Raw genomic sequence first — 16589 nt, 5'->3', positions numbered from 1 at the left:
GCCGGGTTGACTTATATGTAGTGAAATTGACAATTTAGATCAACTGAATATAAGAAATCCGGTACAATGTAAACGTACTATTAGTTTGAGTTAAAATCAAAGCTAAGCAGAGAGTTGTATTCGTAGACATTTGTTATCCTATGTAAACCTCACATAAGAAATTAATTTTATTTGTATACATAAATTATTGAGAATGTGAGAATCATATATAAGAATCGAATATACGGAATATAAAAAAAATTTCAGGACATAAAATATAATTTTTGTATGACATAGAAAACACAATATAGGACCCTTTGAAAATATGGAAAATATTTCGATGTTTTTGTTTGATTGGAATTATCCAGGGTAAGTTAAAATTTTGGATTTCCTCAAAATTATGGAGAACATTCATATGTTCTATGTCCACAGCGGAAGTTGTTTATGTATCACAAAATGGAATTAATTGGTTTTAAATTTATCTGTTATAGATGGTGCAGTGTTTTTCAATATCAACGATTCGTATTTTTTGAATTTAATAAAAATATCTGTATTATTTTCAGAACATTAAATATCTTATTTTTGATTGATTGTAATACATTGAAATATTTCAAAAGTTAACAAATTTTTAATAATAATTTTATTTATTTTCAACTAATTTTTTTTTTCAAAACTTACTTTTTAAAATATTTCTATATTTAAATTTTGTGTGTTTTATTCCAATGTTGTTGTTGTTGATTATTTATTTGTCTTTTTTTTTGCTTATGCTTATTTCTTTGAGAGTTTTTACGTTTTGAATTCTTAGTTTCAGTTTTTTTTTTATTCTTTTGAACTAAATTTGAAAACTTAGTTTCCCATATGGATATTTTAAAAATAAATTGCACATTATTGAATGAAGTTGTTTATTCGATAATCTTTTGTTTTTTTTTTACAAAAATATTTTCAATATTTTTTTATTTTGTTTCTTTTAATTTACTATATTTCACAACACTAGATGAAGAGAGGGGGGAGGAACAGAGAGAAAAACAAATCACAATTAAATAAATTTAGTTAAAAAAAAAATACGAAGTAAAATAACAGACCAACAGCCAAATAGACTTTCTATTGGGATTTTGGTGTTAATTGGCTGTGGCCTATTTTTCTTTATTTCGATTTTTGTTGTTGTCGTGGTTTTTGTTAAACGCTTTTGATTGCTGAGATTTTCATTAACAATTTAAACAAATTGTCCCACTTTAATACAGCCTGAGACTGACATGAATGTTGGTTGGCTGTTAATGTTGATTGAGTAGATTTTTTGCTTTCATTTCAACTTTTGCTGCTGTTGTTGTTGCACATAACTGGGTTGTCACTATTAATAATAACAATATTATTATTGTTGTTGTTATTTGTATATTTTATTAAATATGAGCGAGTAAGCGTCGCATCAGCAGTACTTGTTGTTGTTATTGTTGTTTTAATTTATAGTTAAAGTAAACATTTATTTTTTTATTTAATATATATATTTTTTTTGTTTGTAGGTTACGTTGACAACTGCATGTTTTTATTTATTTTTTTTTTTGCTTGTGGTTGTTATGTTTGTTGAGGGCGTTTTTTATTCAAATACCTGAGAATTTTTACGACCAGAAATGATGAATGAATCAAAGTGGGAGAAAAAATTGTGCATGTGCGTAGCAATGTTGTTGTTTTTTAACAGCTGTTGACTTGTTTTTTTGCAAATATTTTTTTATGATTTATTTTGAGGTAAACACGCACGCCGAAAATCAGAACATGGGGAGGGGAATAACTTATTTGTCTAATTGGTTGTAAAAAGGTTTGTTGGGATATAATAGTTTCTATTTTTTTCAACGGAAACGGATGTAAACAATCCAATTATCTTTATTCGTATTGGGGATATTTGATTTCATTCCAATAAAAATATTTTTTCACTTCACATTTCTTAATGAGAATACATTTATTTTTTTTTTCAAAATATTTTTTTTCTTATTTGCAGATTAAAAAAATAATTGCTGTTTCTTATTCTCATTACACGGTCAATTCACAAATTCAATGTTGTTGACATTGTTTAATGTTGCTGTTGTTGTTGGTGTTATGGGATTTCCTTCTTTATATTTGTTGTTGTTGTTTGCTCACTTGTTTTCATTTCTTGCCTTTTAATGCGAATCATTTTATTTCATTTTATTTTTTTCGCGTAATTATGACATTTTTCCATGGGGTTTGGTTGAATGTTATTATGCTTCCTCTTCTTCGTTCCTCGTTTGTTGTTGCACAGAAGACGAAGATAGAAATAATATATAAAAAAATAATAATGTAAAGGAGATTGTTGTTGTTATTGTTGTAATATGAGTATGATGGCTGTTGGTTGGTTGGCTTGTTCCAAAGCGCGCGTTATACAATGCGAACAATACAGCCGACGTGTTTACGTTAATGCTACGTCCTCGAGGAATCGCGATTACAGAATGAATCTGAACGTGGTGTGTAAGCGTAAAGTGTATCTCTGGCAACGACGTTGTGTATAACGCTCAAAGGCGAATCAACGAAATATTGTAGCAACAACAATAACAACACGAAAGGCAGCAGCAGCAACGAAAACTAAACACCACACACAGATACTTGAGTACAAAAACATGTTCGCACAAACTCACACACACATAGCCAAGGTATCAAGCAAGCCTCAGCGGCGGCGGCAGCGGCAGCGGCAGCACAAGTAGCGGCGGCAACAAAAAGACAACACATAAAACGTAAAATCAAAGAAATTCATACAAAAAAATGAGCACAATGAGAAGACAGGAGAGTTACTTTCGATTAAAAATAAAAGAGCGAGAGCAAAAACTTATCCGAGTCAACGCACACACACAGATACACACCAACACCATGTTGGAAAAAAGCAAAACAAAACATCTCCAGATACACACAATGCCACCACACACACCACCACCACCAACATTATGACGAGAGACAAACACAGGGAGAGAGAGTTTATCACACATACACGATATGAGAGTAATTTGGGGAGAAGAGCCAAACCAACCAACCAACGAATGAACGAACGAACGAACGAAGAGCGAATGTGGCTAGTTTATCTCCAAGATGCATGCATTGCAAAAATAAACAAAACAACAAAGTGGCAACGTACGCCGCTACTGCCACCATCATCATCGTCCTCGTCTGCCACAGCCACCTAATGGAATAATATTTTTGCCAGGCATTCAAGTGGCCACGAAACAATAACGACGTCAGAATATTTTGAACCCAACATTTTCAAGGGAATAGCAATAAAATTTTGTTAAACCAACAACCCCGGTTCTGCACTAACATTGGGCGCCATTATGTGGGAGAAGGGGGGACAGGGGATAATGGACTTTACAATGTAAAATTCTCAGAGAGATGGGATTTTATTGCATTAGAAATTACTATCCATTACATTTTCCATTACTAAAGGTATCAATTGGTAATCTCTCCTTCCTTCTCTCTCTCTCTGTTCAACATTTTTCTCGATTTATTTGTTTTGTTTGGTGTGTCTCATACACATTCAACGCCAAAAAGGAAGATAACACAAAAAGGATATACCAAAAAATATATTAAAATATCCGTAAGATATTCAAAGAAAAAAGAAAAGAGAGAAGATAATGAAAGCCTGAGTATTGGCATTTTGGGTGTGCTTCTCTTTTTGGTACGTGTACAACAACAGAGCATTCCTAACTACATCTGGACAATGAACATTTTTTCGTATTTACAATCTTCTTCTGCTTCTTCTCAATTTTTATTGTCTTTATCTATCAACATTTTCACTTTACAATAATTCTTTGTTTTTACTTTTTTTCTCTACCCCCCACTACAATACCAACAACACAGAAACATTCTTTACCAGTTTTCTGTGGCACAAAATGAAAAAAAAAAAACAATACAACGATCAAAACTCGTTGGAAAATAAGAACAGGAACAAAAAAGAAGGTAAACACAGAGAAAAAATGAAAATAATAATAATAAGATAATATGCCAAGACAGAGAAAGAAATATCATAGCATAGAAATTGGTGAAAGAGAGGAAGCAATGCAAAGCAAAGCAAAGCAACGCTGCGATAGTGATGTACAAATATTTGTGTGTGGCAAAGCCAAAGACAAAGGCAAGAATAGTTTCATTTCACATTATTGCCTCGGCAAGATGAAGACACCGATGGAAGGGTTGCGCATTGAAGGGCAGCGACAACAACAACAAGAAAATGATTGATAAATTATGAATAAATGAAAAAAAACAAAAAATAAATATTGCTCATTATTCAAAAGACTTGGAAAAGATCAGATATTTGTTTTTGATCACGATTGTGTCTATAATTTACATACATATAGACTGTAGGTATACGCATGATCAGTAAAGAGTATTAGCTAGGTATGTAGATAGGTACTTACAATTTGTAGTTGTTTTTTTTATTTCTATACTTATGTACGAGCATTTAAATAGCTTGAAACTTACCTGAAAAGAAACGAAAAGAGAAGAAGATATAAAATAGAAAATTATTATCAGGCAATCAATCATAATTTCTGGTTATAAAAGCTTATATTGAAAATCCCTTTTTGATGAATTGGAATATTCAAAAAGGGGGAAATCTTGGAGTTAAAATTAAAAATACTTTTCAGTAATTTAAATTTTTATTATTTTTATATTTTTAAATAACATGCTAAATTATTGTTCTGCTCTTGGAGAGAGAATTTCTTATCTATATTTTCTAAGGCCTATCAAAGCTATAATTATATTCAAATATTACGAAGAGGTTACAATATTCTGCAATATTTTACAATTATTCAGAATTAAAAGACTTTCAAAATATAGCTGATATAAGAATAGAAGCCGAGAGACCTACCGCAAGATTTTTCCGATAGCTTTCCTATAGCTTTTAAAAATCACCCATTAATATCATCTACGGAACCCAACCCGGAAAAATAATATCTGGTCGAAGTGTAGATTGTAGTTATTAAAATTCGAGATTGTTGCCATTTTAAAGGTAACTTCATAATGCCTCTCTCATAGAAGTCCTATTGTCTATTTGTAAAAATCTCTAGTAGTCGATTTTGACAATCCTCCCTACATAAAATTTTTTTATCATTAAAGAAATTTTGCAATGCAAGAACAATATGATAATCGCTTGGTACCAAGTCCGGACTGTATGGAGGATGCATTAAGACTTCCCAACCAAGCTCCCGAAGTTTTTGCGAGTCACTGTAGATTTGTGTGGCCTAGCGTTGTCCTGGTGAAACACGACACCTCTCCTGTTGCCCAATTCTGGCCGTTTCTGGTCAATTGCTATTTTTTAAGGGTTCAGTTGTTGAATTTAACGTTTGGCCGTATAGAAGCAACTCATAATAAATAATCCCCTTCGAGTCCCACCAAATGCATAGCAGAACCTTCTTGGCCGTTAGTCCTGACCACGATCGTTTTCGCACTGGGTTATCGTATGTGATCCATTTCACATCTCCAGTCACCATGCGTTTAAGAAATGGGTCTATCTCATTTCGTTTGGCCAAGGCTTCGCAGATGGAAATTCTATCCATCGTATTTTTTTCTGTTACTTGGTGTTGCACCCAAATCCAGCTTTGTGTAAATGGTTTAAAACAGTTTTATGGTCGATTGTTGGCTCCTGGGCGATGTTATGACTGCTAACATGCCTGTCAACTTCGATTATTTCTCCGATTTTATCGATATTTTCGACGGCCGGCCGAATGGATTTCTTTTTCCCTAACCTAATATTTATTCGAAAGCTCTCGGACCTATATTTTTTTAATATTTTCATTATTAATTTTAAAAATACAATGGAGAATATTTCAAGGATTCTAGAACGCCCATTACTTTAAAAATTATTTAATATTATTATTATTTTTAACAATTTATAAGGGATCAGTTATTCACGAATTTTTTTTGGCATCTACAGGAAAGACCCAGAAAACGAAAAACCTCAACCTCCTTCCTTATTTGATATTGTTTATACATAGCAACCAATTCCAACACTCCCTATCATCGTAATTATAAGCGATTTCGACAGAAGTACATTCCAGATATTTTCTGGTGATGCCTTTGTGATCTAGTAATTCTAAAAACAATTTTCTGGTATTAATTCATATTTGGAAAAAATACAAATTAAAATTGCGTCCTGAACTTAAAAATTCTTAAGGTGGCAAAACATTACAGCACTTCAGGATTGTCATGTTAATTTTGGCTTCTTTTATTGTAAAGAATAAAGGAGACGTCAGGACTGAATCCTCTTATGTGTTCCCCCTTTATATTTTTTTAGAATTTACCACACAACGATATTGATTTTCAATATAAATTTAAACCTGAGAATCGATGAATCATAATTTGAGTAAATAATAAAAAAACTGGATGCCACTGATTGAAGGGAAAAAAGTGTCATGGCGGAACTTTAAGTTTTTGAGACATTGAAAATTCTCAACCTGAAAAACAAAACCAAAAAAAAAACTGTTTTAAGTGAAAACAAAGAATTAATTTTTCTTTTCAAATGAAGCTTCATTGTTTAGTTGTTGTTGTTGTTGTTCGAAGAGTTGCAGTCAGTACCCACGACTTGCTATTCATTTTCTTTTCTGTAAAGATGCACAACAGTGACGGCGGCAGTAACAACAATACCAACAACTACAAAATAACGAAGCCAGCAACGGCGACGACGATAACATCAACGAGCAACAAAACAAAAAAAAAAATACGACCAGCAATGTTGTTGCAGCTGTTTGTATAGTTGTGACGATGATATTTCTTGCAGCCAACGCTGCTTGTTGTCGTTGTTGTGTTTTTATTTGTCGTGTGTTTCATTGCTCTTTTTTGTGTTTTTCTTATTATCATTATTCTCTTTTATTTCGTTGTTAGTTTAATTCTTGGTTTCGTGTTGTTTTTGCTGTAGTTGTAGTTATTTATATTTTTTGCAAAGTTTGCCTTTAAATATGTATAAAATTTCAAAATATACCATCATACAGCTCTCCCATACACACACACGCACGCACACAAGGTGAGAAGCAAGGAATTTGTTGGGGAGGGGGAAATTTTGTGTAGCTGTATTGGTGAGCACATTTATATTAAACACCCACCATATTGGCGAAGCTCTCGTTGTTTTGGTGTTTTCGTTCGTTTATTTTGTTCGTTTCATTTATGCCGGCTTCTTCTTTGGCAGCAGCAACAACGACAACACACTACACAACGAACACATTTAAAAAAGCCAAATGAAACAACACCAACACACTTTAATGCTGGCCAGTATAGCATTCAGTGATTGCTTGAGTGTGTGTGTGATTAAACCACCAGCAGCAGCAGGAACGGCAACGACAGCAACATTAACAACAAAAAAATAACAACAATGAAGACTGCAGCAGTCAGCAAGCAACGACAACAAAAGCTTGGGGTCATTATTCTCTTCGACGTTAATGTGTACACAGAGTTTTCGTTGTTGGTTGGTTGGCTGGATGGTTGGTTGTTTGGGACTCCTACCCACCAACATTATTATCAGCATCGCCAATTCCACCATCACCACCACCGCCGCCGCCAACATTATATCTCTCTTCCTTGGTGTTGCTCACTCTTTTACATTGCCCAACCACTTCCCTCCACATCAGTGGCTCCACCAGCCATTCATCTGCGCTCGCGCCCCAAATGAGGCTGCAGCTACTTTGTGTGTGTGTCATTGTTGTTGCTGCTGCTGAGCTGATGAGCCAAATGAAGCTCTCCACAAACAATGTAATAAAATTCAATTATTCTCTAGTACGTCTTGCACTTTGTTTCGTCGTCGTCGACATCTTTTGTTCGTTGGGACTGGTTGGTTGGTTGGCTGGCTGGCTAAGCAGCATGAGAGACGAACGACGAAAAAATAGACGAAGTAGAATAACAACGCCAACAACAAAATCAACCTCCAACTGCCTGGTAGACAAGAATAAATGCTGCTGTTGGTGTTGTTGTTGTTGCTGCAGCTTTTCTGGTTGTAGGGGGCGATGTAAGTGAGGATTGTTTTTGTTTCTGTAACTGAGAGAACCCCCATTTATTACTTCTTCCTTTGTTGTTGTTGTTACTTTTTTGTATTTTGAAGTTGCATTGCTGGCGTTGTTCCTGTGTATCGTTGTACAGCAGCTGTATTCTAAGCTTTGCAATATTCGTGGTCTCTAAATTGCCATTTGGAAGCTGTAAAACTTCTTTTATATGTCTGTTTTTCTGATTTTTTCATTGTCTTTGTTTCAGGATTTCGGGCTTTTCATAGAAATTCAAAATTGTTGTTCATATTTTTTTCGTTTTAGTGGGAGACAATTTGATGAGACCATAAATCACGGGGCCATAATCTATGATTTGCGATTGACGATAAGAAGAGATTTTATACGAGTGATCTAATATGGTTTTTGGTTTCGCTGGAGACCTCTTCTGACAATTGAAGGCTTCGACTGTAGGTCCCTTTGGATGTCTAAATTTTCGGTGATATTTGAAAATAATAATAAAGGGGTTTTAAAGGCTTCAAAAATTTTTTTGTAGTACATTTAGAGCTTTTTTCATGACACCCGGAAATTAGGTACCCCATACCATGCTCCAATTAGTATTGAATTTTATTACACTACACATAAGCAATGTTCGGTTTTTATTTAAAAATCTTCCCAGGGGTAAATTCAAAACCCCTATTTCGAAGATATCAGGAACATCTTTAGAGGAAAGTTCGTATTCCAAAATTGAATTAATAAAGACTTCAGAATATCTGTATTGTTATGATTCGACTTCAAGAAAATACCTTTGATTTTCACATAAGAAAAGGTTATTAGAATGTTTTGACCAATATTGATTAGAAATACTGTAATTATTTATAACCCATAAAAAATACCACAAAACAACAATCTAATCTGCAATAAACAATACTTGTTCCCAATTTTATTAAGGCCAATACAAAATGTGATTATTTTCACAAAATCCACTTATATTACAAAGTAATCCCTTAATAACGAATGACAATGAAAAACGACACCGATGATGATGCCGTTGATGGGCACAGCAAATTGATAATGCACACAAAATAAGAGAGAGAAAAAGAAAATTGCATTTTGGCCTGGTGCAGTAATACGTATAAGGAAGGAAGAAAGAAAATCCTTACACAGCAACAACGAAAGGGCAATGCAAACAAACACAGCGACAACAAGAACAACAACAATGAAAAGTGCACACAAAATGCGCAAGAGAGTCACAAGAGAGCGAGAGAACACCAAAACCAATTGAGTACGTGTGATAAGTTGGAATCTATGAGAGAAAACTAAGCATGTAGCTGTGATATAGTTTTGTCCAGTTTTCTAGTAATAAAGGTAATTTTTGAAAACTTACACCACTACAATCTTGGCCATGCCGTTGTTGCTGTTAAGTGTTCCTTACATGTAATAAATTTACATCGGAGAGTCAGAGAGTATTTTGCAAAAATTTAGTTTTTAGAGTAACATAAGATACGACATGCTGCAATTAAAAAAGAAAAAAATACCGAAGACTCCATGGGGTAGTGAGCCGGAGACCGGGGAATTTCATCTCCCAAGCTATATTGTAGTTTTTGTCATATGATAAATATTTTAGAGGCCAAAAGTGCTGGAATAATTTTTGTTGTATTACTTTGGTATTTTTCCGAAATGTTGTTTCTTATTTGCCATTTGTTTGCTTTCAAGTTTAAAATTTTATTATTAGTTAGTTTTTGTTTTTTGGAATATAATTGAATAAATATACAAGCATTACAATGTATCTGTAATAGAAATGCAAATCTCAAAAAATCAATAAAAAAAAAACTTTAAAATATATTAATAAATTTTAAATTTAACTATCGGCAATATATGAAAGCTATTGTTAGTGACAAGATTGCCAAAGGAAAATATTTTATCTACATATGTATGTAATTATTGGTTTTATTTGCAAGGGTTTCATGACAGAAAAATATTAATTTCATGGAGAATTATTTTTATAAAACTGGGATTCCGCCTGACTATTTTCCAATAAAAAATATGCATACTGTATGATTTTCTAAAAATAACAAATATTTTTTCAATTACTTACTCAATGCGTGGATTTTGTTTTAAATATTTTTTACGCATTTACCTAAGACGTGGATTTTTTTTAAACTTTTTTAAGCATGCTTTTTTAAAAAAATATTTTTAAGCATCTACCAAAGGCATGTTTTTTTTTTAATTTTTAGTAAAGAGATGTGGTGGTATCGTAATTAATCATTGTTAGTACAAGGATCTGCTATACAATGGGAACCCAAAATACCAAATTACAACCAAATCGGTTGGAAAACGAGTCCAAAATCCCGAATATTGGGGGCTACCGTTAAATGGGAGCTACACTAAAACCTGGACCGATATATCACATTTGCAATACCAAACATGGATTTTTATGTTATTTATTCCATCAAAATTTTAAAATGCAATGTTGCAAGAAAAACTTTCCCTTACTTCGATAACCGGCAAATATAGTTGAGATTTATAGCTTTCCGGAACACAACAATTCTTAACGGTGTAAATTTCTAAAGACTATATTGTTGCTATGGTTAAGAACTTCCAATTATCGGTGACATTTTCATTATTTTCTCTAAACTTTTGGTGGAATTTTTGTATGGAAAATATTCTATTAGGAAAAAACCAACAAATCTTGCATTGAATTTTTATATTTGAAATATATTTTTATTTTTAAAAAATCCAGCAAATAGTCTCTTAATTTTTATTTTTCTATATATTCGAATTTTCATCAACGTCAAACGATGTTAATTATTAGCATTGTCAAAGGGAACTTTAATAACAATCCAGCTAGGCATTTTGGGCTAGTTGTGGAGAGAGGACGGGCGGGCGAGTGAGAGGCAAAGTAATTGCATTAAAGATACAATGGAATATTATTAAATTATCAAATGTCTTTTCATCTTCATGCAATTAATGTAATTTATTCAAGAACGCTATAATTAAATCAAGGCAAAAAATATACGACTACACTGCATGATAGAGTGGCACACACACACACACACAAATATATGTATGTGTAGTGTATTTGTCACAAGAGCAGCATTATCAATCCGGGTCGAGACATCAGGCTAGGTTGGCATTACATCTTCTTGTTGTTGGCTGTTGTAAATTTTATATAAGCAGCTGGCCATAAGGAGATGGTGGAAGAAGAAGAGGACAACGACGAATGGTGAGTTGTGGTACAGTGGGATTTGTCATCAAAAAAACTGTCATATGATGATAATAATAATGATTATCTTAATTGTTATTAATATCATTGATTTTACATGGATTCATCTTTCATTGAATTCACTCAATTTTGATTATCTTTTTTTGTTCCAATAAAAATTTCAGCATTTTGCGTTATAATTTTCCAGCAATCTCTTGGTTTAAAGTAATTGTATACTTCAACACTCTGTTGTGTGGCGCCTCACAATGCTGCTCAAGGCTTCATGTTGCACGAATATATGGATGGACGAATGGTTGAAGAACAAACGAACGAACGAGCGAGCAAGCGACTTGAACAAATGAAGGAACGTGTTGCCGCATGTCCATGGCCAGAGGCATTTTTGTGTAAATTACATTTCCGGCAATAAATTTGCATACCTCTGGCATTTTCTTATTAAATTGCTATCATTTGTTACGGCAAAATGTCCCAGCAATCACCTCCACACACAGCTACAACAACAGCAACACCAATATTGCCATCATCACCAGCATCAATGTGTTGTCCTTTTCATCATTCTTGCTCCTGTCTCACATGCGGATGATGATGCGATGCTGTTGTTGCTGCTGCCGAGCCACATTACACTTTGAACTTTACTCGAAATATCGTTCGGCAAGGTGATTTTTCTGTGCCATACTCCTGGTTCGGCTGTGGTGGTATTACTATTTTAAGTTTTTCACATTGTGTGGCCGTTTTATGTTGGTGCGTCGCCTTCGTCGTCTTCTTCTTGAAATTGTGTCGGTATATCTTCCTCCCTCCCTGTACCCACACAATAACCACCATTTGTTCATTGTCGTGTAACTTTTATTTTCGATTCTTAAAGTTTTGTGGCAATTGTGGGAGTTGGGATGGGGGGAATGATGGTGCCATGTTTTAGTATGTTGCTTTGTTTAATTTTAAATTGCCTCCCCTGGCCTAAAGCGTCCATCCATCCTGCCAGCTAATAGCTTGTTCGAAAGCCAGGAGATAACATAAATTTTAATGCTTGCTTTTGCAACCACCCCTCGTCCTTCTTCCTTCTCCTCCAACATCATTGATGTTAAGTAAACAAGATTTTTAAATAACAAAAATATTTCTTTTTGTTTTGTTTTGTTATCATCGTTCTCATCATCATCCTCATCTGCCGATGTGAAGTGTGTCGCTGTGTTTGTGATAACAAATTTAAAAATATATATATATTGAAAAAAATGATTGTTTGACACACCACCCCGCAACCCACCATATCTCCTTGATTCAGAAACCCGGCCTTTGTGCAAAAGTGTAATTTCTTGTGTATGCGTGTGTCGTTGTGAGAGTGTTTTGTTGTTGTTTTTTGTATTTAAAGTCATTCGATATGAAAGGAATTTTAATTTGATTTTAAAAATAAATATCTGAAATTTATTTATTTTTATTTTTTATTGAATTCTCATTTTGTCCTTTTTTATAATCGTCGTTTGATTAAAATCAAATCAAATTTATAAGATCTCTTTAAAAAACTATTGGAATATTTTGTTAGTTACAACAGTTGTAATTTACGAGAGATTTACGTATTGTTGGCATTTTAAAATTTTTCTTTTTCGAAAAAATTGATCAAAGTACTGTAATAAGTTGTGGCTAATTTCCATTTATCGGTGACATTTTCATTATTTTCTCTATACTATTTTGTATAGAAAATATTGCATTAAGGACAACCAACTCTTCTTGCGTTGATTTTTTACGGCCATTACATGACTAAAGTCAGGACCTCATTGTCATATGGCCAATAAAGAATACTACATTTAAATTGGGCGCCATCTGCACCAAGCAATTCATCAGGAACACATTGAATTGTGGAAACCGATCATGGATTTTGCACCAGAATAATGCACAACACAGTACCTCGTTTACACGACAGAGGGGTCTACGTTCCGAAACGAACCGAGTCCTGCACGGCCAACGTCTGTCACCTCAGTCCATTGTGTAAAAGCAATAGGGCTGCTACAACAATAACAACAACACAGAACCTAAACCATCGTGATTACCGAATATGGCCCCGCAGATATTTTTCTCTTCCCAAAAATGTGGACACCGATGAAAGAAAAGCGCTTTGCTGCGATTTAGGAGAAAAAATAAAATTTGGAATATTAGCTGTTGACTGTAGCAAAAAGAGAATTTCAGGCGTGTTTCGAACATAAAGAGGCAAGATAGTTATTGACTAGCAAACACATTGACGCCTAATTTTTTATTCAGGGCTTGATCGGTCCTCGATAAGGCATCTGTCTATGAGGTCCAGTACTGCTATAGAAAAGTTTGTGCTTAAAAAGTACTACTCCATAGACAATGCATTATTTGTAAGACATTTTAATAAAAGGATAAGAATTATATCGACATTTTCAATAAGAAATATTTCACTATCGTTTCGATATGGATTTTTTTATAAAGAAAATGTGTTTGATCAAAAATGCGTATTGGTTAAATATACAGAAAATCGTTTTATCTGCAATATTGTCTATGGAAAATCTAGTTTCCTTGAAATTGTGCTAGGAAATAATCCCATGACCTAAGAATCTCATTTCCTTACAATTTTCTAGAAAAATGATTTTTAAACCGCAAAATCCACTTCTATTAGAGTAACTTCGGGTAATGTGGACCACCATTTTCTTTTTTTGATATTGTGGGCGTAACAACGGTAAAAAATAAAAACAAATTGTTTTCACAGCATGGTAGATTTGTTGGCTAATTATATTCCACAAAAATTATATATATTTGTCCATATAAATGTTATTGCATTATATTTCAAAAAACTCTAAACTGCAAATAAAAATAACTTGACGGGTAATGTGGACCAGTATGTGTGGGTTAAAGGTAGGTTGTGGATTAATTGTGATAAATTTCAATTTATTGGAAATTGGGTAACAGTGAATGCAAAATATATGGAAAATGTTTTGAAATAGCCCCGATTTATGGGTACCACCCCATTTGTGGTATTTTGTAGGTCCTTGCTTCATTATCCAACCGAGGCACCTATAATTTCGGATATCGAGTTTTCAGAGGATAGAATACCTCCTCGCATATTAAAAACGCCCTTGTTTCGAACTCGTCCTCATAAAACCGAAAGTAATTACAGATAAACGTGTATTTTTGTTAAAGAAAACAAGAAAACCACAGTACCTCTTTATATTCGAGAAAAACAAAATGTTCGACTATTTTACAAAATCGTTCGACTATTGTGCTAAAAAATTTTCAAATCACACTTTTACAATCAGAGCTACATTTTCACCTACTAAATTTTCAACATTGCAATTATTTATTAAAAACCAAGTTTGATGTTTGTTTTCACTAATTAGGAAAACATTTATCACGGCGGCATTGACATATTTCAAGCATTTTCTTCTATTACATTACCAGAAGTTACTCTACAATTTCATTTCATTTTTATACTTATCAGCTGTCTGAGCTCCTAAAAGTATGCCTCGTGCATACATCACTTGAAACAAGTTATTGTGATTACAACGAAATTAACAACAGAAACGTAAACATGACTCATTCATGAACAACAAAAAATAATTCTATGCCATTTTATCCTCTCGCTCTCTTTCATTCTCACTCGCCCTCACTTCTCTTTTTTTGTGACTTTGAATGATGATTTTTATTGTGTGTTTACGTATTTTATTTCCATTTCTATTTCCCATTTGTTCAGTCTGTGTTTTTTTTGTTCTGTGGTTTGTTGTTGTGTGCAAACGACGTAGAATAAAAAGTTGGCAAAATAGTATATCCTGTAGTTGTAAAATAGTTCCTAGTACAACAGGTTGTTGTACGTAACAAGGCAGGATGGTAAGGGCAACAACAACGACACAGATAGCGACGAGGATAACATAAAAACTGAACTTAAAAACTATGATGACGACGATGATGATGTTGAAGTGTTGTGCTCGCATTAAATAGTTAGCGGCAATGGCAAATAGAGTTTTGTGACTCTACAAAGGCAGCGGCAGCATCAGCCGGCAGTCAACAACATGCCGCAGTTTGCCATTTGCTGTGGTTGGAGGGAAAAAACGAACTAACTAACTGACTGACTGTGTGAGAGACAGGGTTTTCCCCAAACTAACAAAACACCGTAGAACGGACAGACAGACAGCTATCCAGTATGTCTGTATGTATGTATGTCTGCCTCTCTGATGCTGTTGTTTGATAATAATAACGCATATAAGTAAACACTACAACTACCACCAACTACCGTCAAGAGACAAACAGACATACAATCAGTTGTTCATCCAGCCACATATGTAGCCATTCATAAAATATAGGTCGCCATGTGAAAAAGTTCTATTGGCAAAAAATCCCATAGACACACTCACACACATACCCTTCTCACACTCTCATAGATCAACAGTAGTTGTAGTACAGCGAATCAGGGTTTACATTTGAATGTTGCAGGCACACATAACAAGACCAGCAGCAACACAAAAAACCGCTGCACTACTGTTGAATGAATGCAATAAAAAAGTACATACATATGTATGCATGTATGTATGTACACACACGAGTACATGCAGCAACATGCGAATCGAATAGCTTTTGCCTTGGCACACCAACGAAAAAAACAAATTGGAATGCACAGAGAAATTTTAGGAATCCAAAGAACGACTACCGGCAACCGAAAAAAAAGAACTCAGAACCCAACACTTTTTTCACACTCTCTATGACAGAGTTAAACGGCAAACATGGCGAACAGCGGAAAAAGTCATAAACTTGGAACACTTGGCGGTCCCATCATAGCCATAGCCATCGTCGTCATCATCATCGAGATCTAGGCTGAATGTTCATTTCTATGCTGTTTTTTATGCATCACGAATTTCACGCGCCAGACATGCACAAAGTCGCGCTTTCTCTCTAAATGCAATCATGTGGCTGGCTGCAGCAGCAGCAAGTGCACGGTGATGAAGGTATTTTGGGAAAATGACCGACTGACGGCTAAGGCTGGTCAATTTACCCTCAAAAACAAAACAAACAAAACAATGAGCCCAGTCAACGGGCACTGATAAGGACTGACAAGAAAAAAAAACATTGTTTTGGACCACATGGCGTATGAGTAACGGTGGAAACCATTTGTTGCTTGCCATCATTTGGAAAGGAGCAGTGCAACACAACCACCATCACCAACAAAAATAACAACAAGAAAAATACAAAACAATTAAACAACGTGTGAACAACACGAACACCCTGTGTGAATGTTTGTGTGTGTGTGTGGCAGCTGAGGTCGTTTTTGGCTTTGATTCCATTACACACACCGAAATTTTTGAAAACGGATGCGGAAATGTATTTGTAATTGCAACAGTCACGACGAGTGACGTGCCATTCACACCTACAACACATCTATGCATGAATGTTCGTTGTTGTTATTTTTGCATACAAATGCTGTTGCGTAGGGTTTG

At 34.3% G+C, this 16589-nt stretch overlaps 1 protein-coding gene across 1 annotated transcript in view; it reads right to left on the bottom strand.

Annotated features, from left to right (window-relative positions):
- Positions 1-16589, bottom strand: part of LOC133324937 (methylcytosine dioxygenase TET-like) — a 180871-nt gene that overhangs the window by 49796 nt on the left and 114486 nt on the right. The window lies entirely within an intron of this gene.

Source organism: Musca vetustissima, unplaced genomic scaffold (genome assembly GCF_032173495.1).
Source record: "Musca vetustissima isolate MV318-11 ecotype Yass unplaced genomic scaffold, APGP_CSIRO_Mvet_v1 utg20894, whole genome shotgun sequence".
NCBI classification, from domain to species: domain Eukaryota; kingdom Metazoa; phylum Arthropoda; class Insecta; order Diptera; family Muscidae; genus Musca; species Musca vetustissima.
Note: the sequence above shows the minus strand (reverse complement) of the source record. Positions and strands in the feature narration are given on the sequence as shown.